Consider the following 27,448-nt stretch of genomic DNA (forward strand, 5'->3'; position numbering starts at 1 on the left):
AATTAAATTATTTCCATGGAGGTGTGGACCCACCCACTCAGGGTGGGTCTTGATTTGTGTTCACTGGATTACTTATGAGAACTCAAGAGCCAACATGGGCACTTCTGACACTGAGAGATGCTTGGCATTGTGGATGGAAGGATGTTTGGAGTTGCTAAGCTAAGAGATGAAGCCCAGAGTTTCCCCAGAGAAGCTAAGAGAGGACCCCTAGATGCTTAGAGAGAAATGCCTTGGGAGAAAGAAGCAAGGATGCACAGGAGCTGAGAGAGAGGAGCTAAGACAAAAGCCCAGAGACATTTTGGAGAAAGCCATTTTGAAACACAACCTGGGAGCAAAAGGACCAGTAGATGCCAGCCTTGTGACTTCCCAGCTGCCAGAGGTATTCCGGATGCCATTGGCCGTTCTTCAGTGTAGCTATCCTCTTGTTGATGCCTTAGTCTGGACATTTCTATGGTCTTAGAACTGTAACTTTGTAACCTAATAAATCCCCTTTATAAAAGCCAATCCATTTCTGCTATTTTGTATAATGGCAGCATTAGCAAACAGGAACAGGCAAGGATCATGATCTTCCCCTCTCCGTAAAGGTTTGAGTGGAAGGAAAACTAGCTTCACAGAAATTCTCTGATATGTTGGGTGGAATGTAGCAGAATTAGTGTTTTGAGCAGGAAGCCAACTTCTTTTCTCATTCTTGTGTATGTGCATAATAAAGTCCACATTCCTTACATGTATGTCCAAGCAATTTTCTTCTCTCTTCCTTTTTTGGAACCTCTTCAACATGGGGAAAATTTTGTAGGGTAGTGTCTCTTTCATCATCTTTAAAATATGGCTCCACAAATGCTTTCTGTTTGACTTCATCATGTTTTTCACTGTGGGTGTTTGGGGCTGCTGACAATTCCTCCTCTTCATCTGTTACTTGGGGGAACCTATTTGCCAAATGGGTTTAATATTCTTTATGTGTTGTCTGCTCAAATGTATCTTCCAAGCTGTCCTTCATTTTTCTTCCTCCATTTGATCTCATTTCTTTTTTCTGATTTTGTTTCTTCATTTTTAAAAGCACAGTTTTGCTAACCAATGTAGAGTCCATGTCCACTGTCTTTCCTCCTCCTAACTTTGACTGACTGCCATCCCTTACATCAATTATAGTAATATCAATTTTATACTGAGAAATGTCTGCTACTGGGTCTATACTCCTCTGGATATTTTCAAATGATTTATTTTCATGGTTATGTATAGACTTTGTTTTAGAAATTCTATGTGGATTTTAACTGAAGGCAAATGCTCCCTGGACTGACCTGGTTTTCATTTTTATTGGCTCATGAGAAGCAGCACTCTTCATGTCATCAAAAGGATTCTGTCTCGAAACATTCATGTGGACATAGAGGGATTTTGAAGACAAAATCTTTTATTTGTAATGGTGTTTTATTATCTGGAGAGGATTTACTCAAGGACTGGAGGATGCATTCTTGTACACAGGGATCCTCTGGGGAATCTGTGGTTAACATGCAGCTCCCATTCAAGGCCTTATGACTTGAGGAAGAACTCTTCAGAATGAGTTTCAAAGCCTCATAAAGAGTCACTTGCCTAGTTCTGTTTTTAGAAGTCTCACTTCTTTGGCTTCTCTCCTGATGTTGAATTGTTGAAAGCCAGTCGTACAGATCCATCACATAGTCTCCATTGATGGAAAAATGACTCTTTTGGAGAAGGAAAAGCATTTTCTTTATTAAAAGAGCCTTTTGGGCAACTTACTTCTTGTTCACTTGCTTACTCAGTTTTCTTCCTTTTGGATGTTCTGCCTCTCAGTGGTTTCGGAGCTACCAAATGTTTATCAATATTATCCTGTGCATGTGTGAACTCATTTATATTTTTATTTATAAGCATCTTCTTCTTAGAAAATGACTGGCTAATGATCGTGTTCACTTCTGACCGTAAATTATGATGTATGAAAAAGACGTTATCTTCAGAATTTGATTTAGTTTTCTCTGATCTGGAATTAGAAATTCTGAAAGAAAGAAATTCTGAAATTTTGTAAATTAGAAATTCTGCAGTAAGGGGCTGTTTTTTCACAATCTCTAAAAGAGAAGCTTGCATTCAAACCTAGACTATTTTTCACATTAGAGGTAGCTTCACCTACAGGAGATAATACCTGAGTAGTTAATTCTTCTTTGAATACTTCTTTGAGGTAGAATCTGAAAATCTTTAACATCTTCACTATTTCTTGTGGATTCTACAAAAGGTTGTTTCTTGTGATCTTCTTCCAGACAGCAGTAGAGCTTATCACCAAGAGAACTCATGGGATCTTGAGATTCAGATTCTTCTTGAACACTAAGTCCAAGTGTTTCAGCAATAAATATAGCTAATGTAAAAGATGACTTATCAGTGGGATAACTGCTTGTTCCGTAAGTTTTAGTTGTGGAAGATGGACCTTGATCACAAGTGTCAGCCTCCAGAATTTCACTTTCATTAGGGTTATATTGTGAAAGAGTTGAAGACTTTGGAACTTTCCTCAATTCATTTGCACACACAGAGTGCTCCAATTCAGTATGTTTGTTCTACATATCAGATGTGGAGATTCTCCTTTCTTTGAAGCTGGTTAACTCTAGAAAATGAAAAAGCTGTTATTGATGAATCTGGAATAACATTTTCCTCAGATTCAAGATTAGTTGCTTGATGCTATTGATCATTCCAAGTTTTCTGCTGCAGTTGTTCAGAAAGCTTTTTATTTTCTTCTGTAGAGTATTCTTTTAATCCATGAGCTCTGTGATAAGTTTATGTTTCTGCTGCTGGATATTTTCAAAGTCTTGCTGTTTTTTTCCACATGTGTTCTTCAGTTACTGAACAGTGGTCGCTTAATCCTGCTCTTAACTGATCTTCTAAAACCTCAATGATTTCATGAAGGACTTTCTGTTATTCTTTGAGTTGTTGGTTCTTGGTGAAAAATTGTTCTGGTCTTTGTGCATCTAAAATTTGTTCCTTTTTCAGTTGGTTACTTAAACCTTGTACTTCTTTATCAAGATACTCTTTGCATTTTGTCCAAAGTTCCTGAAGAACTAGGGCTTCCACAACAGCTTCCAGAGCTGTTCGTCTTGCTTAATATACTGCACACTTCTGTTTGCCTAATATTTTCTCACCCTTTCTGTTACATTATATAGATATGAAGTTGTCTTTGGAGACCATTAAAATGTGGCTTCCAACCCTGCATGGAGATTCCTGAAAGGCCACTGGGGAGGCGGGCACCCTCTGGGGCTGTGAAGAGACAGTGGCTTGCTTTTCCCTCTTACCTCCATTTCCCTCACAGCCACCCCCTGGGAGGGAACCTGGGCCCCTCAGGGCAGCCCATGCTTTCTAGGGGAGGGGGAAGGTTGAGGGCGGTGGCCTGAGTTCACATCTCACAGGCAAGCTGCTCAGCTTGCTCCGGTCCCTGTGACCTAGACATGTTCTTAATCTTAATCTGCATTCCTGTGAGTGTGAACCATGGTAAATAGGACCTCTTGAGGGTGTTATTTTAAATTAAGGTGTGGCCCAGCTGAATGAGGTTGGTCATAATCCAGTTTACTGGAGGCTTTATAAAGAGAAAGAAACTGGAAGCCAGGGTAAGGGAAAGTCAAGGGGAGGAACCAAAACCGGAGGTCGACAGATCCCGGAAGAGAAGGGAGAGAACCGCACCACATAACTGGAAGCAGGGATACAAGACAGGGAAACCCCAGGTTCGCCAGCAGCCAGCACCAAAATGTTAAACTGTGGGGAGAAAGCATTGCCTTGCTGTTACCTCCGTTTTGTACTTTTCCTAGCCTCAAAATCATGAGTCAATAAATTCCCGTTTTTTTTTTTTAAGCTCAAAACTTCCACCATGTTCCAAGCCCTCTGGACCTCCTCTGATCTTTCTTTTGGCTGACCACTGCATCATACTTTGTGACCTTTGCATCAGCTCCTTGGGTGGGCTGCTCTTTTCTGATTTCGCTGGTTCCACTTCTCCCTCGTTCAGGTCTTAGCTCTTCAGAGGCCTTGTGTAAAGCCCGTCCTAAATGCCTTGCCCCAATCTTCCTTTGCAACTGCACTGTTTTGTGATCTGCACAGCATTAACATTTCCTAACATTAGTTTTTGCTCTTTGTTTACTCATTTGCGGCCTGTCTTCCCCTCTGTGGAATGTGAGCTCTATTAGAGAAAGGGTCTTGTCTGGTAGGTTTCTCTGGCTTCTACTACAGTGCTTGCTACATACTGGGCTTTCATAATTACTTGGATGATCTAGCCCATTACAAAAACTTCAAATTGTTGCAAATACAAAATAGAAAGGGGTAAATTAGCAACAAATGTAACAAAGTGATCATTTATACCAAAACAAGATTTCTCTGTGAGATTTAATCTGAATATAGGCATATAACCTGGGAGAAGGAAGGACTTGAGTTATTGCTTGGTAGTTCTCCTTCACTTTCTGAAATGTCAAGGCACTTATACCAAATTTGTGTACTACACAGGTTAGTCTCCCCTAACTGTTGTCTAGGACAGCAAGAAGGAATTGATTCCCAAAGTTAAGATTTAAGAAAATAAAACTTTAGTAGTACACAGATACTGCTATGTTAGGATCTAAGATGATTTTAACTCGGCACTGAGCTTTACTATACAATGAAGAGTCCTAGCCTGCAGGTGCCATTCACTGCCAAATTATTCCTGAGGAATTATTTATTGAGTGCTGGGAATGCAATTGATCTGATGCAAAACATAAAGAGAGGCTTGGTATCCACTGAATGGCTATTCCTTCTAGATAGGAAACACAAAACAAAACAAAGTACAGCACCTGAAAGAAGGAAGCAATTTAAAGGTGGATGGACTTCTTAGTTGCACCAAACATCTGAACAATCGACCACATTTAATTTTTGATACAGAGAATTGGATTGCCCTTCTAATTCCATCAGTATTTCAATGCTTAACTTGGTTTTATTTTGCAGGCTATTGAACATATTAAAATAATTATGTTTTGAGGAACAAGCCATGTATGCATATGTAGAGAAATAATAAGATGTCTACAAAATCTTTGGTTTACATTACATTAAATTTTGCCCATGTATTTTTAATTCAGATTTTGTAGGCTGGGAAGTACAAGAAATAAGATGAAACATATGCAACATATAAACCCCTCTGAGTAAGATATTTCATTCCATCCTTCTATCTCTTGTCCTGGCTGAAAGCTTTTACTAATCTAAACTAGATTCATAAGCAAACTGATACATGCATCTTATCTTCTGAAAATAAACTATTCTTAATTATAAAGTATTGGAAGTTCTAATTCTTCCCTAATAGATTTTTTGAGATAAGATGGGAACATAAGTTAAATATCTTTGTTTTGGTGTTTTCAAATATGTTTCATGTTGAGAGGGAAAATGGGATAATAAATGTGAGAAATTTGAGTGAAAAAGTAGCGTAAGCTTTCAATTGTTTCAAGGCAGGAGGACAGTTTCCTTGGATATAGGTTTTGAGCTCTCACTGAATTCCTGTTGGGAATTCAAAGATAGCAATTTCACCAACTTTGTTTAAATTCGTCTCAGGTAATGATAGAAGAAGTATGGCAGTGGAAAGAGTTAAAACCTCAGGGAAAAAAATCTTGCCCTGGGGTGTGAGGGACTTGAAAAGTGTGATTAACCTTCAGAAGCTTAAGGGGTATCTCCTCTTTACAATTCATGATCTTCACTGGTTAAGTCTACACAAAACATAAAATGACTTTTTTTTTTTCTTTACAGTAAGTTTGAGTAAACAATTGGTTAGTTTTAATAGGAAAAGAAAATTAAAGTCATAGTTTAAATTGAATCATCTGATTAACTTAGTCAAAACAACAGTTAAAATTGTATGTGCTCATGTAAGTTCACTAATGGGCAACTGATGTTATTTGGCTCCACCCTCCTTGCTTTCTTCCTCACTGCTGCTCCTTCTCTGACTGGAATCACTTCTGCTACAATCCCTCTGCTGTGTGTGTGTGTGTGTGTGTGTGTGTGTGTGTGTGTGTGTGTGTGTAGGGGCATGACCCTTTCTTTCTTTAGAAAGCTCTGTCATAATGTAAATAAAGCGCTTCTTTATCCTATAGTTGTCAGTAAAGATCAAACTTAAACTTTACTGAAGCCCCTGAAGTTGTGGGGATAGGGAAAAGGAGAGTCAAGACAGATAATAATGTAAAACAATTACACAGGTTTAGACCCCACACTCTGACTGACTCCTGCCTTGGGTCCCTGTTGTGGGGGCCGGCATTCCACCTCCACCTGCCTCTCTTTCATTAGCAGTACTCCAGGTGTCTTCAGGCCTTAGAGTTACCAGCTGTTCTGACTATCAGACCCAGAGAGACAGAATTCCAATCCAAGCTGCACTGAATTCTCATTTCCCATCCCATGATCAACTCCTTCCTGGGAAGACTGACAGTAGGAATTTTTTTTTCCAGAGAAAGTCTCATCCTCAAAAGCTTGGTTTGACTTCCAGCTAGACAACTATTCAAAGTCTGTATCAATACATTTTGCAAAACCTGTTTTAGTCATATTTGAATGGTACATGTATGGGATACCAATAATCTGAGTTGTAGTTCAATCTTTTAACATATTTCCTCATAAAATTTTCAAAAAATCTTGGTGTCAGATCTCACCCATCTTAGTTAAGACTGAAGCATCATTGTGTATTTTACCCAAGTTAACCTCCATGTCTCACCAATACCACTAATTTTCAATTTTTTTTTAGGTTCTTTATCAAAAGGTTCTCCAAGAATTTTCATATGTTAACTAATGTTTCTATTAGATCCTTGAAAAATGTGTTATCCTGCTAATTCAGTGCATGATGCTTAAAAATTGCTTAAGTCTTTTGATCCAATATGACAGGGCAAGGAAGAGAATTATTGAATAGAGTCCCAAGAGGCTGATTTTAACTTCTGTATTTATGAGCAAAATTACTTTTCACTTTAGAAAATGGATGGCGATGATTCTTTCAAACCCAAGTATACTAATACTGTATAATAAAAAGATAATTAGGAGATGGCTATTGGAACAAAAAAAATTAACAGAAATAGAAGTATATCAGGAAATGTTGTCCCCTAATAGCCAAGCTGGGGATTATGTTATACAACTTCCCAGAAGCTTCAACTAAATGCTCTTGACAGCCTGCTATGTAGGTTCCAAGATCAGATTCCATGTTTGTGGTTGGGTGAAAACAATTTCACTCGTTGAATTTGAAATCACGAAGGGGCCTTGAATGGATTAGAATCCTTTCAAGTAGAGTAAAGGTGCTTTACCAGAGTATGTCCATCACTTACAAAAACTCAATTGCAAATCTGAATAAAAGCTAAAGAAATAAATGCCTTTTCAAGTCCTTTGTCTTTCTGCCTTATTCGGTGTTCAATGAGGATTATACGACTTAGCTTAAGAAATCACAGAATTAAATATATGCTAAGGTTTAAAGATGGTTGCAGCTATGCTAGCTCCAGAATGAGAACAGGGCAGAGCAAATGCACACTTGCATTTTTTGCGTCCATGGTCAGTGAATGGAAGCCACTTAGAAACAGACCCCAGTTGAAAAGACAAAGCCCAGTGTGCAGGGGGCCAGTGAGTGAAGTAAAAAGGAGATCCGAGCCCTCCAGAAGGGGATTAATAGGCCAAGATGTGAGCAATCTGTTTAATAGTGATATTAGTTAACAGGGATTCACGTTTGTCTTGCCTCTTTTTCCTGGCCAGCAGGAGACAGAAGTGGTCTGTTGAAACCTATGTGAAGTAAGGGAGAGGGGCAGTGAGTCTCCAGGGACCGGTTACATCAATCCCACTACTCTGCGGTGGAGCTCAGCTCCCAAGCTTATCCTATAGAACAGCCCTGGAAGACAGTGGAGGAGATAGAACAGCTAAAATAATAATGACAGCTAAGAATTATTGAATGTGTATAGTCGTGTTACGTGTTTTAGAGACATTATTTCCTTTAAATTTTGCAACAAACCCATGAGCCAGTTTGATGATCCCCATTTTAAAGATGGAAAAGTTTTGGCTTAGAGAGGTTAGGCCATATATTCCAAGTAAGTTGTGGTGCTGAGATTTACAACTAGATCTGGTTCCAAATCCCATGTTCTTAACAACCAGTGATGTACTGCCTCTTAGTGAGGCAACCAAACACATTAAGGAAACCTGCCACTTATCTGATCTCAGAGAACACTTCCCTCCCAGAAGCCTCTCAATTGGAACACAAGTTTCTGGAGGCCCATTCTATTCTTTTGTTTTAACCAAGTACCTTGAGAAATTAAGAGCATGTGGAATTAAAGAGCTAATTTTCTATCATCCAGGTTTCCTAGGAAAGAGTGTTTCAAAATTTATTACACTTTTATGGGTTTTTATAGATCCACTACTATAGTGCTTTAAAAAATTAATCTTAAGACCATAATATTGGCCCATAAATAAGAACTGAAAGACTAACCAAACAGAAAGAACCAATGGCACTGTTACTCTAGTCGCAAAGTTGAATAATTTTATTCAGATAGAATAAACAAGATTTTGAAAAGGTAGACAACTTTTTTAGATGGATAATGGTTTTTGCCTTCATTTTTAAGCCTTTCTTTGTAATCCCAAACCACTCCAGGTGACAATCATTGTTCTTTCTGTTGAATCCATAGAAATACATTTTTTTTTTTTTTTTTGGCTAATATACTACTTTACATAATCTTTTGCATGATTGTGTTATTATTTAACTCCTGTTAATAAGATATAATTGGAAATATATTGAGAGACTTAAATTCCAGGTACTGTTTTAGAGTGTTGAATAAGAGATAAATTACTATTCAACTAGGCAAGGATTATTATGTGAATAAATTTGTGTGGGTATCTCAGGGTAAGAATAGAGACGAATTGGGGTGGGAGTAAGACAAGCACTAACATTCCCATGAATAATGCTATTTCTGTTGGGTCAAATATCAAGGTCAGATGACAGGAACACATTTCTGCTAAGACAAAAAAAGAAATGCAAATGTGTGAAGAAATAGGAAAATATCAAAACATAGGATCTGACATTAAAGAGTAGTATAATTTTTGTATATAATTAATCCATTTAGAGAAAGTTAAATGATATATACTCTCTGAAACAGTTGGGAAGATTAGCTCATAAAATCACTCATCCAAGCCCTCTGAAATTAGCATTTACATTGGGCAGTTTTACCATCCAGAGTTTCTGCCCTTGAGAGGTTATAGATAAGCAGGGCAAATTAAAATAAATGCATTTTATTTATTTCTGTGCAAAAAATTACCCCCAAACTTAACAGTTTCAACAACACACATTTATTATTGTATGATAAACTGTAAGATTTCTATGGGTCAGGAATTAGGGGCATGGTTTAGCTGGCTCCTGTGCTTCAGGGTCTCTCATAAGGCTGCAGTTAAGGTGTCAGCCAAGGTTGTGGTCTCATCTGAAGGCTAAACTAGATAAAGTATTCACTTTCAAGGTTACTCACTTGGTTGTTGGCAGAATTCAATTCCTGGAGGGTTGTTAGACTGAAGACTTCAGTTCTTGCTAGTGTTTAGGTGGAGGCTACCCTTAGTTTCTTGCCATGTGGGCTTCTTCAAAATGGCATCTTGCTTCATTAAAGTGGGCAAGCCAAGAAGGCAAGAGAGAGTGTCTGCTAGCAGGGTGGAAGTCACAGTCTTTTATAACCTAATTACCAATGGCATGCCATTATTTTTCCTTTATTCTATTCTTTAGAAGAAGCAAGTCACTAGGTCCAACCTTTATACAAGTATGTGAATACCAGGAAGCGGGAATCACTGGGGGGCATCTTTGAATCATTGAAGTCTGCCTGTCACAATATATACATGAATATCAACATACAGCTATAGGTGAGGGGTACCATGAAAGTAAAACAAAAGAGGAGTGCACAAGTTAGAGGAAACAATTATGGTGGGAGGCAGAGGGAGGACATAATAGTACAGAGGTAAAGAACACAGTACCAGGATGTGATGGTTAGGTTCCTGTGTCATCTTGGCCAGGTGATGGTGCCCAGTTGTCTGGTCAAACAAGCACTGGCCTAACTGTTACTGAAAGGATATTTCATGGCTGGTTAATAAACCAGCCTTGTGGTTTAGTAAATCGTCAGTGAATTGATTGCATCTGTGGCTAATTACATCTAGGATCAACTAAGGGAATGTCTTCCTCAATGAGAGAATACAATTAAGTTGGATTTATTCCAATTAGCTGAAGACTTTTAAGGGAGAAGAGAGAAGTTTCATCTCTTCTTCAGCCAGCCAGCCTCTCCTGGGGAGTTCATCAAAGACCTTCATCGGAGTTGCCAGCTTGCAGCCTGTCCTATGGAATTTGGACTTGTGCTTCCTGCCCTACAGAATTTGGACTTGTGCACCTTCCACAGTTGTGTGAGATACTTTTATAAATCTCATATTTACAGATATCTCTTGTTGGTTCTATTTCCCTAGAGAACGCTGACTAATACACATGCCCAGACTACACATCTCATGAGAGTATATCACATGTGAATGTCCCAGCGGAAAGACAATTGGAAAATGGCTGTTCTAGGCAATAGAGACTCACTGAAGTAAAGCAGAACTTACAGAAAATTCATGTGGAAGTCAGAGAATGGAGGGAAAGATTAGAAGCAGAGAGGCCTAGTGGAAGAGGTGGGGAATTGAGAGTGGGGAATAATGGCTTGGATTATCTTAGGGCAATGGGAGTGCAATAAAAGGGATATAAAAGAGAGACAAGAAGAAGAAAGAAGGAACTGGAATTGGTGATAATTGAATTGTGAGTGCACTGAAAAGGGTAACTCATTTTGACCCTAGGAGCCTGGGAAAATGCTGGTCCTATTGATGATTTTGTGTGTGTGTGTGTGTGTGTGTGTATGGGTTGATTTGGAGTTGGTTGATGTTTGAGGTGCTGCTAGACAAACTATCAAATTTCTACTCAGAATCGGTTTATCTCCTGACCAAACTAGTGTTAGTAAATGTCTTCTTTTAGGGCCTGTGGCTTAAAATGGGGCATATGAAACCACACTAATATCTGCCATTCTAGCAGACTGTGAAATGTATTACCTTCATAATTGCAGTGCTGGGATTTTCTTTCTCAAATTCCCCAGGCTGAATTTCTGCTTAAATAAATAGCCATCAAATGACATTATGGGTCAATTTATCATAGGGTGTTATAGATAATCAATTTATAAAGCATTTGGGAAAATTTTTCTGTAGCTGTTTTATTGGCTACTATTAGTATCACATGTCAGCCATCTATTATTTTGGATTTGCAATGGCAGCCACTTATTTAAAGAAATCTAATCAGTCTGGTGCACAGAGGCTTATTATTGAGGTAAAATTCACACAACGAGGAAAGCTTCTTTTGTTCCAATGAGACTATACCATAGTTTTAAGTTTCGTTAGTGTAGCAATATATAGTTACAATTGTACATAAGTAGGAAGAGTGGTTTTGATCAATAAACTATGAAGGTTTAATTCAGAAGTATGTTAGAAAATGAGAAGACTGAAGTTTTGGAAAACTACATTTTGTCCTCACAGTTGTAACACTATACATGGAAAAAATCATCTCAGTTTTTTACGAAAGGCAAAATCGTAAGCCAAACTACACACAAACTCTCTGAATGCTACAGGAACAGATTCTGGACCTATGCCAGGACTGAAGTTGAGAGCAAATTTATCCATCTTGTTCCCAGGCTGGTAACTGAGTCTCTGTGTTTATTAGACTCTTGCCTCAGCCAAAGACAGAGTCTCTGGAATATATCACATGGGCAGTTCTTAAAAGAAACTTAAGAAAATGAAGTAAAATGTAATTAATTGGATGAAATTCTTGTCTTTCTTTTAGTTATGTGAATTAATTGGTATGTAAATAACGAAAGGAGGCCAAAAACAGGAATGGCCTGGAAAAGGCTCAGCCATGACCTTGGAGATTGATAAAGATATGGCTGAAAGACAAAGGTTTTCTTGAGATTCCCTGGGAGCCCACACCGTAGCAGGCACTTGGAGGGCTGAAGAAAACCAGCTGGACACTGATCAATCGTGAGGACACCAGGAATGAAGGGAATGAGTATGTGGAGTTTCTAGTTCTGGTGCTACAGGGGAAATACAGAACTGCAGAGGGCACTGTGAACGCATGATGGCAAGAGTGGGAAAGCCTGCAATGAAGAAGGAAACGGCTTTGAATCCTCAAGGGGGTGGGTGAGCTGTGTGGTTTCTAGTGATGACATGCTTCTTGCATAAAGCAATGTTCTTTATTCAGTTTTGTTTTTGTTTCTTGTTCAACCATCCTCCCTCCACCCAGTTCGTGTGAAATAATCTCTGAAAATGGAAGGATTACCAGTCACCATTTTCTCAAAGTTTTTTCTTAATGAGATCACTTAACAAAATGTGACATCTTGTGGATTCATATTTTCATGGGAGTTTTACTATAAGAAGAAAGTATGATCTTATCATGGGGGAATCTACTTTCTCTTTCTTGAAAAAAATTACAAATTTTTGTAGAAACTTAAATTGGGCTATTTCTTGACATTGTTGGTGAAATAGATGTGGAAGGAAATGTGTCTGCTAGTTTTGCTGACCATAGTTTTTGCTACTTGATAAGAACCACACATTGAGATGACTGTGAGGAGTTCTGATGACTGAAGCCCAACAGTAGTGAACTTTATACAGTATTTTTGCCAAGCTTCAGATTTTCCTCCCTCCTGACCACATGTTCAAAAGTACATTTTAAGAAAAAGGGCATGTTAAGACCCAATTGGAAATTGAGATGAAATCCTTAACCTTTTAAAAAATCTTTAAACATTTTCATGCTAAATAGAAAGAGGAAAAACCAAAAGTTAGCTTCTTAAAGGACTAATTTCATTTTTCAGTGATAACTTTGCATTTATTTTTAATGGTTCTGAAGAAATGGTAGTTGCTTTGTAGAATACTTGGAAAACATAGAGCATTGAAAAGAAGATGAGGATTATCTTTAATCATTCTCATCCCCTAACTATAAAAAAATGAGCTCTTTTATGTTTTTCTTTCCAGTCCTTTCTCTCTATTACATTAAGTTTGTGAATAGCTAAAAATTTAGGTTAATATTTTATAAGTATTTTTGTGTCCTACTTGTTTTCACTTAACATTTTCCAATATCATTGCAGAGCTATGTAAGAACTTATTTTATTAATGCTATATAACTCACTAACTATTGTTCTTTTTTGGGCACTAGTTATTTTCTAATTTTTCGCACTTGCAATAAATAAAGCTGCCTATTTTCTTCCATTGCCAATATTACTGATCATAAATTAGATACCACATTGTTTCCTTGGGGTCAGTTTTTAGAAGTGGATTACTGTTTCATGTTATAATCATTTTTAAGGCTCTGGATACCTATTGCCAAATTGCTGTCTGGATGAGTTCTATCTATTTATCCTCTGTAGTGCATGAAAATTCTCATCTCACTACTCTTCTCAGAAATTATTGTTAAAAAATTAGAAGAAAAATTTATTTATTCTGATTTTAATTTGTATTTCTTTAATGAGAAGTGTGATTGAACTTTTTTTTCATAAAAATATGTCACTCATTTTTCTTCTTTAGGAACTTGTCTTATTTATGGTTATGTTTACAAAGGATCTTTCCAACTCCATTTTACCCCCTTCTGTACAGAGTCCCTGATCCCTGCATGTGAATTGGGTTGTACCAATTAGATTCACAGCCTGAGCTCTGGAATGTGGAGGGGGCTGATGGACTCTGTAGTGGCGTTGCTGGACTACAGGACACCATCATGTGTAGAGGCTGGCAGCGCCTGGATGTGGGCATGTAAAATGTCAGTAGCAAAGTTCCCTGCTCTGGCATGATCTTAATTAAATAAAAAACCTAATTGTGGTCCTCTGATTTCTACTTCCCCAACCATTCCAAAGATTTCAAAGGGGCCTAATATCCTCTATTAAATATCTTTCTGCTAGAAATATCTTGTGGTTTCTGTTTCCTGCACTGCAACATGACTGATAAGCACCTATTCTTTCAAATGTTCAGGATTATTTTCTTGTGGAATATTTGCATGATCTATGTGGCATATTTTACTGAAGACTTATTGTGATTTTTTTCATAGGAATGCCAAAAAAATTAAATGTTTAATAGCCCTCTCCATAAAGAGTTTTTGGCCACTGTATCTGGTGTTAATATAAGTATTAGTATTCTTTATTAATTCCAAGAGACATTTTCTCTATTTTCTGGATTTCATTTCTTCTCTTTCGGCTATTCATTAATTCACTTTATTATTATTATTCTTTTAAATTGTACAGTATATTTTAGCTTTTGACACATTTAGAAGGCATAAAGGCATATTGTCAATTTAGATTTTAAATAACCTTTTAACTTTTATCATAAGTATATTTTAATACCTGTCAGGGCAGATGCTCATATTTTTCTTTGAAAGTCTTTTTTTGAATATTGTATCCATGTTTTCTTTCAGATTAACTTGAGAAGTATGTTGTCAAGTTCCAAAAATTAAGCCATAAGTTAATTTGGGAATTACAGAGCTCTTTGTATTGCTGAGTCTTTCCATTCAGGTACATGGTTCATTTGTTATTTATTCAAATCTATTTTCACATTTCTCAGTAAAATGTCATAGTCACAATTTTCTTAAGATATGTAAATTTCTTATTAAGATTATTCACAATCTTTTTTCCATTATATTTTTGAATCAGTTTATTCCTGGCATATGGAAAGGTATTGGCTTTTGTGTGCTTATTTATATATGAATACATTTTTTTCCAGTTGTTTCTCTTCGTAGGATTACTTTTCTTAGTCTTTAACAACCTACATTTGTCTCATATTGAAAAGACAGTTCTCCTCTTCAAGATGTAGGTATTGGAGAACCTAAGATGGTGGCTAGGTGAGACAGGGCAAACAAACACCTCAGTGAAAAATACTAGATAAAAACCAGAAAGTGACCGAGAACACCACTTCCAGTGTAGCACCAGCCAGACAAGGTCTGCTAAATCTACAGGGAACATGCATTTGGTGAAACCAGGAGTCTGCATTCTGAAATGAGTGAGTGAGTTGGCTGAAAGTCCCTCAGCCACGCTGCGGTGTGGGGAAATGGTGGGTTGGCATTTGGAGACAGACTAGTTCTTTAAAAAAAAAAGAAGCCTGGGAGCAGCTGCAGATAAGACGGGAGTGGGCTGGGCTAATGCCTCAGTGTCTGGTGTGGAGGATACCCCTTCCCACACCCACTGCTGATTGTCTCGGGCCCAGGGGAGCAAAGGGGAGCCAAAAGGAGAAAAAAAAATGCACGACTTGCAGCCATCTCCCCGGCAGGCAGGGGCACTTCTGCCCAGGACCGAACCCACAGCACAGAGCTGTGCCAAGAAACCCAGCATGACAGGGAGTCTTTCCCGCAGCACCGCTCACATGCCACAATATCGGCCGTGGGCAGTGGCCTTTATTACACCCACGGCTGATTGTCCCGGAGCTGGGAGGGCATAGCTGTGCGGAAAGGGGGAAGTTAACACGTCCCATTCCATCTTTGAAGCGGGCTGGAAATGCCCCTGCACAGCCCAGCATCCCAGGGCTTCCCTGGAGGCCGGCGTGCACTTGTGACGTGGCACGTCCCTCCCTCCCTCAGCAGAGGTCCTGGAAGAGAACATCAGGGAAGGGGGAACCACTCAGAAATTCCAGGGAACCTATGCCAATACCAAGGAATTTTGGGTCAGCAGCAGAGAACAGCCTTAAATCTCCGGAAACACCTGGGAAGTTTGATTATTAAAGCTGCCCTTCCTCCCTAACTGTTCAGATACACACTCCTCATTCAGGGCAGACAGCACCAACAACACACCCAAATTAAGTGCACCAATTGGACCCCACAAGAATCAGATCCCCACACACCACAAAGTTGGGGAGAACTGACTTGAGGGGAATAGGTGACTCACAGACGTATTCTGCTGGTTAGTTAGAGAAAGTGTACGCCACCAAGCTGCAATTCTGACAAATTAAAGATCAAGTAAAGCAAATGCTAAGAGACCATAAACAACAGAAAATCTTAAAGCATATGATAAAACCGGACAATATGGAGAACCCAAACCCAAACACCCAAATCAAAAGATCTGAAGACACACAGTACTTGGCGCAATTAATCAAAGAACTACAGACAGGCAACGAGAGCATGGTACGGGATATTAAGGACATGAAGAAGAGCATGGCACAGGATATAAAAGATATATAGAAGACCCTAGAAGAGCATAAAGAAGAAATTGCAAGAGTAAATAAAAAAATAGAAGATCTTATGGAAATTAAAGAAACTGTAGGCAAATTAAAAAGACTCTGGATACTCATAATACAAGATTAGAGGAAGCTGAACAATGACTCAGCCTCCTCGAGGACCACAGAACAGAAAATGAAACAACGAAAGAATGGAGAAAAAAAATCGAAAAAATCAAAATGGATCTCAGGGATATGATAGATAAAATAAAACATCCAAATTTAAGACTTATTGGTGTCCCGGAAGGGGAAAAGAAGGGTAAAGGTCTAGAAAGACTATTCAAAGAAATTGTTGGGGAAAACTTCCCAAACCTTCTACACAATATAAATACGTAAAGCATAAATGCCCAGCAAACTCCAAATAGGATAAATCCAAATAAACCCACTCTGAGACATATTCTGATCAGACTGTCAAATACTGAAGAGAAGGAGCAAGTTCTGAAAGCAGCAAGAGAAAAGTAATTCACCACATACAAAGGAAACAACATAAGACTAAGCAGTGACTACTCAGCGGCCACCATGGAGGTGAGAAGGCAGTGGCATGACATATTTAAAATTCTGACAAAGAAAAATTTCCAACCAAGGATACTTTATCCATCAAAACTCTCCCTCAAATTTGAGGGAGAGCTTAAATTTTTTACAGACAAACGCTGAGAGATTTTGCTAATAAAAGACCTGCCCTACTTCAGATACTAAAGGGAGCACTACTGACAGAGAAACAAAGAAAGGAGAGAGAGATATAGAGAATTTTAACAGACATATATAGAATATTAATCCCAGGTCACTGGGACACACATTCTTCTCTAGTGATCACGGATCTTTCTCCAGAATGGACCGTATGCTGGGACATAAAAACAAGCCTCAATTAAAAAAAAATGAATTTCTTCAAAGCACATTCTCTGACCACAATGGAATACAAATAGAAGTCAATAACCATCAGTGTCTTAGAGAATTCACAAACACCTGGAGGATAAAAATGAGGGGGAGATGAAAACATTCCCAGATAATCAAAAGTTGAGGGACTTCATCATGAGTAATCAGTCCTATAAGAAATGCTAAAGGGAATGAGCAGGCTGAAAGGAAGGGACACTAAACAATTGACTGAAACTACATGAAGAAACAAAGATTTCCAGTAAAGATCACATGGTAACTATAAATACCAATACTACTGTATTTTTGATTTATAACTCCACTATTTACTTCCTACAGGATCTGAAATACATGAACTGTAATGATAAATCAGTGGTTTTGGACTCAGTGTAAAATATGTAATTTTTGACAAGAACTACATAAAGATGGGGGAATGATGGAGTATAGGAACATAGTTTATGTGTCATATGGAAGTTAAGTTGGTATCAAAGAAAAACAAGATTGTTATAGATTTAAGATGTTAAATTTAAGCCCCACGGTAAACACAAAGAAAGTATCAGAGAATATGACCATAGAGATGAAAAGTAGAGTAGGGATTCCAAGAAGTGGGGGAAGGGGCAATGAGGGGTTAAGAAATGAGAGTAGAGTTTCTGTTTGGGGTGAAGGGAAACTTCTAGTAATGGATGGTGGGAAGGTGATAGCATTGCAACATTCTAAATGTGGTTAATCCCACTAATGGAGTGCTAGGGAGGGGGTGGAACAGGAAGATTTAGGCTATATATATGTTTCCACAGTTGAAAAAAAAAAAACAGTCTAAATAGATGACAATTAAATGCCAAGGATGATCCTGGATAGGATCTGAGGATGGAGGAGAGGAGGCTCAAAGGGACACAGATGGGACACAAGGAAAAAAAAAAAAAGAAAATGTAGAATGTAAGCTTTGTATCAATGCTGAATTTCTTGAACTTCTTAGCTGCGTTTAATGAGATTGCATAAAAGAATGTTCTTGTCCATGGGAAAGGTATATGTGAATTATACTGTTTGTTCAAAGATATGTGCAGCTTGCTCTCATATGTTCAGAGGACAGAGCAATAGATGATGGATGATAGGTAGGGAGGGAGGGAGGGAGAGAGGGAGGGAAGAAAGAAATGGTGGTGTGACAGGATCTTAAAGGTGATGGATCGGGGTATCGGGGGAGGGGGGTCGGGGTATGATGAAGTTCTATGTGTGGGGTCTGTACTGTTTTTGCAACTATTCCTGTAAGATTGAATTTATTTCAAAATAAAATTTATTAAATTAAAAAAAAAGATACAATGAAAAAAAGATGTAGGTATTTTAATAATTTTCCTAAAGGAAGAAATATAATGTCATTTTCATTCAAATAAAATCAATACTTATTATGATCTTGTATGTGGGGCTCTACAGATGCTAATGGGAATATAATGAGAAGTTTATTGTATATATGGAGAAACCAGACAGAAACTCCAGACTTTTGAACAGTAGAGAGAGATTTAAAAATAGCTGAAAAACATGAGAGGAAAGATTTCAGAGTAGTCTTATCAAAGGCATAGTTGAGATAAAACTTGTAATGGGAACTCAGAAGGAGGTACATGTCTAGACTAAAGTGGTTGGAAAGGACTGTGCTGAATACGTAGTCTGAGTGAGATTTTGAGCGATGGATTCAGATTGATGGACGTATAGGAGGCAGTGCGGGGAGGCTGGTTGGCATGAGACAGGCATGGAGGCAGAATAGTGTCAAATGTAAAAGGGATGACAAACAAACTTGCCTCAAATATAGCATTTTTCTGAGTTGTGTAAAGTTGACTTTAAATGGCCTTTAGGGTAATATTTTCAAAGGCCTTGGATGTCAGGCTAAAGAATTTGGACTTAAATCTCTAAGCAGCAGGGGGGCCACAGCAGAGAAATATTATGATTAAGATGAAATTGTAGTATGACTATTTTTTTTTCCATTTTTATTGAGATTGTTCAGATACCATACAATTATCCAAAGATCCAAAGTGTACAATCACTTGCCCCTGGGTACCCTCGTACAGCTGTGCATCCACCACACTTAATTTTTGTTCAATTTTTAGAAACTTTTCATTACTCCAGACAAGAAATAAAGTGAAAGATGAAAAAAAAAAAGAAAAGAAAAGGAAACTCTAATCCTCCCCTATCCCTAACCAACCCCCCTCAATTGTTGACTCCTAGTATTGATATAGTACATTTGTTAGTTTATGAAAAAATGTTGAAATACTACTAACTGTAGTATATAGTTTGTAATAGGTATATAGTTCTTCCCTATATGCCCCTCTATTATTAACTTCTAATTGTATTGTCATACATTTGTTCTGGTTCATGGAAGTGATTTCTAGTATTTGTACAGTTGATCATGGACATTGCCCACCATAGGATTCAGTTTTATACATTCCCATCTTTTGACCTCCAACTTTCCTTCTGGTAACATATATGACTCTGAGCTTCCCCTTTCCACCTCATTCACACACCATTCAGCGCTGTTAGTTATTCTCACATCTTGCTACCAACACCCCTGTTCATTTCCAAACATTTAAGTTCACCCTAATTGAACATTCTGCTCATACTAAGCAACCACTCCCCATTCTTAAGCCTCATCCTATATCTTGGTACCTTATATTTCATGTCTATGAGTTTACATATTATAATTAGTTCCTATCAGTGAGACCCTGCAATAATTGTTCTAATGTGTCTGGCTTATTTCACTCAGTATATTGCCCTCGAGGTTTTGTCATCAACCCATTTTTTTTTAATATGGTTTTGTTCACTCACCATACATTCCATCCCAAGTAAATAATCTATGGTTTTCTGCATGGTCATACATTTATGTGTTCACCACCTTCACCATTATCTATATAAGAGCATCTACATTTCTTCACAAAGCAGGAGGGAGAGTCAAAGAAGGTAGAGAGGCAAAAGAAAGAGGAAAAAAAAAAAGACAGCTAGGAAGCAGCAAAAGGAAAAATAACCTTAAATCAAAGTAGAATAAACAATTAGACAATATCACCAATGTCAAGTGTCTAACATGCCTCCCCTATCCCCCCCTCTTATCTGCATTCACCTTGGTATATCACCTTTATTACATTAAAGGAAGCATAATACAATGTTTCTATTAGTTACAGTCTCTAGTTTATGCTGATTGCATCCCTCCCCCAGTGCCTCCCCATTTTTAACACCTTGCAAGGTAGACATTTGCTTGTTCTCCCTCGTAAAAGAACATATTTGTACATTTTATCACAATTGTTGAATACTCTAGATTTCACCAAGTTACACAGTCCCAGTCTTTATCTTTCCTCCTTTCTTGTGGTGTCTCACATGCTCCCCACCTTCCTCTCTCAACCGTGTTCATAGTTACCTTTGTTCAGTGTACTTACATTGTTGTGCTACCATCTCCCCAAATTGTGTTCCAAACCACACACTCCTGTCTTCTATCACCCTGTAGTGCTCCCTTTAGTATTTCCTGTAGGACCGGTGTGTTGTTCACAAAGTTTCTCATTGTCTGTTTGTCAGAAAATATTTTGAGCTCTCCCTCATATTCGAAGGACAGCTTTGCTGGATACAGAATTCTTGGTTGGTGGTTTTTCTCTTTCAGTATCTTAAATATATCACACCACTTCCTTCTTGCCTCCATGGTTTCTGCTGAGAGATCCGTACATAGTCTTATTAAGCTTCCTTTGTATGTAATGGATTGCTTTTCTCTTGCTGCTTTTAGGATTCTCTCTTTGTCTTTGACATCTGATAATATGATTATTAAGTGTCTTGGCGTAGGTCTATTCATATCTCTTCTGTTTGGAGTACGCTGTGCTTCTTGGATCTGTAATTTTATGTCTTTCATAAGAGATGGGAAATTTTCATTAATTATTTCCTCTATTATTGCTTCTGCCCCCTTTCCCTTCTCTTCTCCTTCTGGGACACCAATGATACGTACATTATTGTACTTTGTTTCATCCTTGAGTTTCCGGAGATGTTGCTCATATTTTTTCATTCTTTTCTTCATCTGCTCCTTTGCGTGTAGGCTTTCAGGTGTTTTGTTCTCCAGTTCCTGAGTGTTTTCTTCTGCCTCTTGAGATCTGCTGTTGTATGTTTCCATTGTGTCTTTCATCTCTTGTGTTGTGCCTTTCATTTCCATAGAACTAGTTTTTTTTTGAACTTTTGATTTCTGCCGTATACATGCCCAGTGCTTCCTTTACAGCCTCTATCTCTTTTGCAATATCTTCTCTAAACTTTTTTATTTGATTTAGCATTAGTTGTTTAAATTCTTGTATCTCAGTTGAAGTGTACGTTTGTTCCTTTGACTGGGCCATAACTTTGTTTTTCTTAGTGTAGGTTGTAATTTTGTGTTGTCTAGGCATGGTTTCCTTGGTTGTCCAAATCAGGTTTTCCCAGACCAGAACAGGCTCAGGTCCCAGAGGGAAGAAATATTCAGTATGTGGTTTCCTGAGGGTGTGTCTTAGAAAATTGCTCCACCCTTTGATGCCTCAGGTCACTGTGCTTTTCTGCCCAGCAGGTGATGCCTGTTAGCCTATAATTCTTGTCTGGTGTGAGGAGGTATGGCCGTGTTCCCCCAGGCTCTGGGGTCTGGTTCTGAATGGAAAGGGCCCCACCCCTTTCCTCCTAGAGAAGACAGAGCTCCCAGGTGGAGGTCATTAGCATTTCAATAGTCTCTCTCTCTGCTTGTGTTGTCTCCACCCTTCTCCGCTTCACAGCCCTGAAAACTGAAAATGACTGGGGCTTTCTCCACTGAGCTGAAAAAGAAACAGATAGTCCCCTTCAGACCCAGTCCAAGGCGACCCTCCGGCTCTCGCAGGTCAGTCGCCACCCAAAGCCTCTGTCTGTTTTTTGGGGATGCGTACCTGTAGTGAGCAGATCACCTGCTACTTAAAACCCATTTGGAGCTCAGCTGAGCTATATTTGCTTGCTGGGAGAGAGCTTCTCTCTGGCACCACGAGGCTTTGCAGCTCGGGCTATGGGGGAGGGGGTCCCACGACTTGGTTCCGCAGGTTTTACTTACAGATTTTATGCTGTGTTCTCGGGCATTCCTCCCAATTCAGGTTGGTGTATGATGAGTGGATGGTCTCGTTTGTCCCCCTGCAGTTATTCTGGATTATTTACTAGTTGTTTCTGGTTTTTTGTAGTTGTTCCAGGGGGACTACTTAGCTTCCACTCTTCTCTATGCTGCCATCTTTGTATCTGTAGTATGACTATTTTAAAAAGTAAAATACTGTAAGGTAATTTCAAAAGCCTTTTGAAGGTAGGAAGGTGGAAAAATATCCATCTCTCGCCAGGTTTCTATGGGATGACACTTGTGGAGTTAGAGAATTCTTGTAGCAGATACTGTTGGTGCTCTGCCCAGATCCCCTTGGATCCCTTTTACTGTTTCTGTGTGCCCTTGCCCCCAGCTCCAGGGTATTTAACTTCTAGTAGCCTGCACCTGCAGGTCATCTCCAACTGCCTTTAGGCTCCTGCGGCCACTCACCCCTGGGCATATGTGTAGAGCCAAAGGTGCCTGGGAGATCCACACCAGGAGGAACTGAGTTAATGACCCCACCAGCTTCTCCTGAGAACATTTCCTTACTCTTATCATTTGTATAGGAATCCTTGTCTCAGAATCTGCTTCTCGGGTCTTTGATGGAGAAAAAATTCCCTAGTAACAATTTAGTAAGGGATTAGCTTTTAAACTCTGGAAAAATTCTCTCTCTCTCTGAGCGTGGATCTGGTTAACTGCATGATGAAGCAGTTGACCTACGATAGTGATTTTTAAATTTCCCTTCCCCTTTGCCATTGTAAGATCTCAGCTCTAACATTTCTACTAGGATTTAGGGCAAGAACTGCAGTCCTCAGAGGCTAACCCCTGCCCTTATCCCAGGGTTGTCTGTAATGCCTCCACCCAGTTTTTCAGGAGTTATTATGACCAGCAGAGGTGAAAACAGTCAACATACCAACAATTAAGACCACTTGACCTTATGCAAGCACTTGCTTAAGGAGTATAGGTAATTTAGGAAAAAGAAATATATATATAAATAAATGGGAATTTGTTAAACTAGGGAGAGAAGGCTTAAGATAAAGGTGGAGAATTTTTGTCAAAAGTGAAGAAAAAGACAAAGTTTGCACAAAATAAATGGAGGTGAGGCTAACAGAACAAATAGAGGGGGAAATGATACATTTAAAACTTAGGCAAGAAACATTTGAAAGGGAAAAAGGATAATTGGAAGCCAATTTGAGTCAACAAATATAACCTCTCTTACTATCACTTTATTTTCTTCAAAAAGACATTATGAAGGATTTTGGAGGATGTAGTTTCTGTCTAAACTTAGTATTTTCAGATGACAAAAATGTGATGATCGTCTTAAGAGGAAAAAAATGAAAGGTCAAACATCCTACAAGCAAAATTACCCTTGGGTAAAGGTGTGCAGGGAGCTGAGGGCTTCTTTGCCCACTTCTTTCAACATTTCTCTTTCATTTCCCTTCAAGGTGTCTGTCCCTCAAATACCCTGCCAGCCAAACCCTCCCACCCCTGCCATGCTGCCACACACACGCTGTGGTCTCATCCCACTGGGTTCTTCCCTTCTCCCAAACTGTTTTTACTTCCTCTGACCCCACACTCTGATATGTATTAATGGGCGGCAATGGTTTATTAATTGCTTTAAGTAATCTCTGTCAATATATTGGCTAGGTAACTAATTGTCCTTCCTAGATAATGGTGTTTAACCCTGAAGGATAAATCCTTAGTATAATAGTCATTTGCAGGCCTGGGATATTTTTGAGAAAAGAGGTATTTTTTTTTTTTTTTTTTCTGGTCCTTTTTCTAAGAGGGAAAATGACACAAATCTGTTCAAATAAATTAATGTTGCATTTTTGATGACTGTCCCATATGGCAGGAAGAATTTTATACACCAACATAGGCTGACTCATGTGCCCCACCAAAACCTTCATTGTGTATTTGCACTAATAAGCACTGGATGGGGTAATTTCATTTTTCTGTTTTTCAGGGTGATATTCATTGATCTGTTTATCTGCTAATCTGTGTAACATTTTTGTACAGGAAATTACAATTGTAGAAAGATCACAAATGACAGATAGAGGGGAGGTGCAAGAGAGGTAATTTTCAATTTATGAAGAGGGGCAATGAATTATTTCAGTGTTTTTCAAATCGCACAAAAGGCTTATTTACTGGTGAGGATGATCCCCAAAGCTTTGGACCATATGATAGAACACATGGGTAGGTGACTGTTCCACCCAGCTTTTGGACTTGGGTTGGTATAGCCCTAAGACCAAAGAACACACCAGGCAGAGATAGACATGGGTTTATTAGGCCTTACGAACAGGAGAAGATTCTTCCCAGTGGTGGCTGGCCAAGGAAAATGGAAGTCTGTGCTACACATGGGTGGGGGTGTGATGGGACAGCTTGTAAGAGTTTAGGACAAAGACATTCCATTGGTTATGAGAACAGCTTTAGCAGGGTCTTGTGACACAGGGTTCTGGAGATTTGTTATTAACAATGATCAGGGGAGGGGAGTTTCAATGCTTTGTATAGGATACCATTTGTACTTACTTTCTTCCCTGAGGAGGTCTGAAGACCTTCAACTTCTGTCCTGGTCACTCAGGCTGCTCTATGCTATGGGACTTCATTCCCCATTAGGGAGGGGAAGCCTGGGCCCTGAGTCCCCACAGTGACCTTAATAAGAACAATTTTTTTGAAGTTGTTGGGGTAAAAGCCTCATTTAAGTAGAACTAAGAGCCAACAGGAGAGAGGTGTTAGAGACAATAAGTTGGCAACTAACTGGATGAGTTCTACTGTAAAGGGAAGGAAAGAAATCAGTAGCTGGAGTTTAAAGTGGGAGAAACAACAGTATTTTATATGTTAGTGGGAAAAATCAGTGAAAGTGATAAATTGATGCAGAAGAAAGAGGAGAAAATTGGTAGAGTGATTATCTTGGATAAATGAGAGGCAATGGGATCCAGTACAGAAGTGTAGGTATTTGCCTCCATTAGAGGCATAGGAAAGTGCAGGAATAGGAGGGAAGGCAGAATAAATGGACTCAATGCCAAAGATTGGGTAGATGTGGTTGTGGGAGCTTGTGGTGTTCTCTTTAGATGACATCAATTCTCAGCGAAATCTGAAGAAAGGTCATTCCTAAGAATGAGAATGACAGAAAGATTTGGGAAGTTTGAGGAGAGACAAGGTAGAAGAGAGTCAATGGTGATTAGATTTTGGAGATGAGTGATAGCATGGACATCCTGGGCATCCAGAGGGGATGGGCATGATGAAACTTATTTTGATGATCCCAGATAGTTGATGGTGGCCAGACTGTGAGTGGTGGGTAAGGAGGGTTTTCTGCATTCTGGGACTCCATCCTGATTTTTGCTAATGGAGACTCTCAGACTGTGAGATGGGTGAACTTACATCATAAATGTACAGACTCCCTCTTAAGGACATCCTGTTCCACAGAATATCATTTGCCGTTAGAATAATAGTTGGACTAAAGTTGATCCTGCTGACTCAACGATTTTGGTAAGACATGCACTGATTTCAGGCTGGTTGTTCTTTGGCTCTTAGAATAATGATGCAGGAATTTTTAAAAAGACCTTCCCTACTATATCATGAGATTGCTGCTCAACATAATCTATTTTTATTGATTTCACATTACTATCATACAGATAATTATTACAGTTAGTAACAAAAATAAATTTTACCATCCCGATGGGGGCATATCTGTGGGGGCCACCAGATGGTTTTCCAAATCCCACATACTTGTGGTTTATGACCTTAAGCAATGTCTTTGATGAGTAGAAAATCATTCAGTGGTTGCCTGCCACATACTGAAAGTACCTTCAGGTGAGAGCTGGATGGTTCTTTAAGGCACATACTTGGGGAATGAGAAGTGTCATGGAGGAATATGTTAAAAACACTCTTAGACCAGAAGGAGGGAATCCAATCCAGAAACAAATGTAAATAACAACTTTCTCCTAAGAGTAACACCTTTTAATCTTTAAATACAGTGTTAATTTCAATCAAGGATGACTGTTTCTGGTTGGCTGAGGAATGTTGGTAGCCACTGACCTGAATCTTGAGGAAATTCTTCCAGTCCTTAGCTAGATTAGATCCAAACAAAGTAGGAGAAAAAAATGTCTTTAGGATGGCTTTTTCAACATGTGAGGAAACTTCAAGTGAAGCTGATGTTATTAAACCATCTGCTATAGGTCATTAAACACATCATCCATCCACTAAAGGAAAGTAGTGCCTTTCTAAACCAAAAGCAGGGAGAAAATGTATCTTCATAAAATGGGTTCAAATCAATGCTGGCTGCTCCTGACACTTTGAGAGTATAGGACAGGGTCTAAAATGAACAAACATGCAAATGCCTTAGGGTTAGGGTAAATTTCCTCAGCTCTTCTGAAAGAGTGGGGAGAAAGAAACGTGGAAAAAGACATTAAAAGGGGTAATGAAGTACATTTGCCTCTTTTGAAGCATGTTCAGTCTCTGAAAGCAGTTTTGTCCTGTTTGTTGATGGAGTGACTCTGGCAGTGAGCATGGGCTGTAATTCTTTTCCTGTCAGGCGGGTAGAGATGCTAAAAAGGCCCAGATGCCTGGCTTATTGGAGGACACAGCCAGGGAATGCAACATGTTGTGAGTCTAAAAAGATTCTGAACTTTTGTGGAAGGCCCTCTTGTTTTCATTTTCATGGGATTGCCAGTATTAATTTTTGTTTTTCAGAACATGTTGAAACAAAGTATTAATAGTTGAAATTTTGAAGAGGTGTAATAAAATGTTCGAGAAACCACTCATTAAGAAAATGGTAAGTAGTTACACCTTGGTTCTTAATTGTGCCTCCTATTTCAGCATATTTTCAAAATTAAATATGGTGGAAACTGTAGTCTAAGGAGAACTATACTCATCCAAATTTAACTTCAAATTATTAGATTTTTAGGGGGCTCGCGAACTAAGTGATTATTTGTAAACTAAATACAGGTATCAGGATTTATTCAGCATAATAATTTGATTCATGTTTTATTTTTATTTCATTTAATAGAACAAGCAACTTTAAAAAATCATGTGAGGGCATCCCAAAGTAATTTGGGTGGAGAAGAAAAATATATATTCGGGGCCCCCTTGAGGAGCTGGGGGAGGATGCGGAGGTGTTGGACTTCCTCACCTGGATTGTTGCTGATGTTCTCACAAATGCTGGGGACTGACGGCTAGATTTGCTGAGCCATCTATCTTGGGGTTTGCCCCTATGAAGCTTGTTACTGCAAGGAGAGGCTAAACTTGCTTACAACTGTGCCTAAGATTCTCCCCCTGAGTGCCTCTTCGTTGCTCAGATGTGGCTCT

General features: G+C 38.8%; 1 pseudogene; it reads right to left on the bottom strand.

The window, feature by feature from the left end:
• Positions 1 to 682: 682 nt before the first annotated feature.
• On the bottom strand, positions 683 to 3,284 carry LOC119506863 (annotated as a pseudogene).
• Positions 3,285 to 27,448: the final 24,164 nt, after the last annotated feature.

The sequence above is a fragment of the Choloepus didactylus genome, chromosome 12 (genome assembly GCF_015220235.1).
Source record: "Choloepus didactylus isolate mChoDid1 chromosome 12, mChoDid1.pri, whole genome shotgun sequence".
NCBI classification, from domain to species: domain Eukaryota; kingdom Metazoa; phylum Chordata; class Mammalia; order Pilosa; family Megalonychidae; genus Choloepus; species Choloepus didactylus.